Here is a 1,870-nt window from a genome sequence, read left to right as displayed (position 1 = left end):
GAGGTTTATAGGTGAAAATTGTAAATTTAGAAATAAGTTTTATTTTTTCCTTTGAACTGAGATCAATATGTGATTTTTTGTTATTTCTTTAAAAGCATTTGTTTTTTAACAATTACAGCAGATGCAAATAATGTTCTGAGAGATTATCGAAAAACAATGGCCATTGAATAACATTTTTTGATAGTAGAAATAAAAGTTTTAAAAACGTTATTTCACTAACAAAGTAGAGGAATGACATACGTATACAGTACTTCAACTACCAAAATATGCAACTCATAGATAACCACAAACTTCACTTTTGTTAAAATATAAAATGAATTAACTTTACATGTTATAAACAATGCAAATAAACAGTATTTAAAGCATGTGGATCAATTGTGTGTTTGAATCACAAGTTCATGTATGGGAAAAGGGAGAGGCTTACTTTCTCGCAAACTTAGCAATAAATTGTCTGCTTAGAGTTTATTCAAAGAAGTACTGCTTTTAGTAAACTGAATAATTAGGAATACATTTATTTAAGCAACTAATTTAGTTGCATACTTGGTTTTTACTCATCACTAACTAAATCCAAGTGCCTACTACTACTGGCTTAGAAATATATAGTTATGTATGGCAATTATGCTAAGAATTAAAATGGTGTGCGATTGTGAGGGTAGGGTGATTATGGTAGGATTAAGTGGTATTGCTAAATCCCACAAACCTCCCAAAACACACTGTAGAAAATGAAACAATTCAATTGTGATTGGTATATCAATAATTATGATTGTAGAACTCTTGTTTTCTTTAAAAAAAAAAAATAATAATTTGATGTTCATACTAACCCACTGTTTGTGGGGTTTACCAATACACAGATTGAATTTCTGGAAAATTGTGATTCCGCTTCAGTGAAATCGGCCACAAGTAAATTATTTTAGTATTAATAAATGCATGATTTATGTTGATTTATTGATTATGTTGTTGCTGTTTTTTAACATTTAAATGGAAAAAAAAAATAATAATAAGTGTAATTCATGGCTTTTTATTTATCTTTGAATATTTTATCATTGAATATTAATTCTTGCAAAAAGTAAAATGTAAATGGCAATTTGTTTGTTAGATTCCTTTTAAAAACTAAATTATTTAAGATTAAAAAATGCATATATTGACTCAAGAAAATCAGTTTTAATACAGAATTTTATTATTGGGGAGATTCCTTTTAAAAACTTAATTAGTTAAGATAAAAAAATGCATATAATGACTCAAGAAAATCAGTTTTAATTCAGAATTTGATTATTGGGGCCATTTTTACCTACCTGTCATATGGGGCCATTTTTACCGGGGCCATTTTTTCCAGGGCCATTATTTCCGGGGCCATTTTTTCCGGGGCCATTTTTTCCGGGGCCATTTTTTCCGGGGCCATTCTTACCGTACACCCTTTATAGGCTAGGCCTATGCTACTGTTATTATTATCATTATTACCAAAACTCCCTCATATTTACAACAATTTGCATTGATCTGTTAAATGCTTCTATTTATGTGAACAAATTAAGATTTCTTTCGGTAATGTTGCAGAACAGAATAAATTTTTTTTTTTTCTCAATTTCCAATTCCCAGCAGCGGGTGAGCTAACTGGTCAAAAATAAAATTTTATTTTTATTTTAAATCTTCATCTTCGTCGAACAGTGGATTTGCAAAACAAAATATCAATACATTCATGTCGAAGGAAAATACAACATTTAAAATGTGGGTAGAAAATTTTAAGATACATTTTCAATAAACGGCAAAATCTGCTTAATTATTATGATTTAAAATTTTAAAACAATGAAAGCATTATTCATATTCCAACTGACAGTTCTTGTTTATTTTGCCCTGCCCCTCAATTTTTATTTTG

The 1,870-nt window shown here is 28.8% G+C and overlaps 1 long non-coding RNA gene across 1 annotated transcript in view; it reads left to right on the top strand.

Moving 5' to 3' along the window:
* Positions 1-1,670, top strand: part of LOC117110628 — a 5,753-nt gene extending 4,083 nt beyond the window's left edge. The window contains exon 2 of the long non-coding RNA XR_004445738.1: positions 1,594-1,670. This is a non-coding gene — a long non-coding RNA (uncharacterized LOC117110628). The remainder of the gene's footprint in view (positions 1-1,593) is intronic.
* Positions 1,671-1,870: the final 200 nt, after the last annotated feature.

Source organism: Anneissia japonica, unplaced genomic scaffold (assembly GCF_011630105.1).
Source record: "Anneissia japonica isolate Jap-2015-1 unplaced genomic scaffold, ASM1163010v1 scaffold75151_len6875_cov111, whole genome shotgun sequence".
NCBI classification, from domain to species: domain Eukaryota; kingdom Metazoa; phylum Echinodermata; class Crinoidea; order Comatulida; family Comatulidae; genus Anneissia; species Anneissia japonica.
Note: the sequence above shows the minus strand (reverse complement) of the source record. Positions and strands in the feature narration are given on the sequence as shown.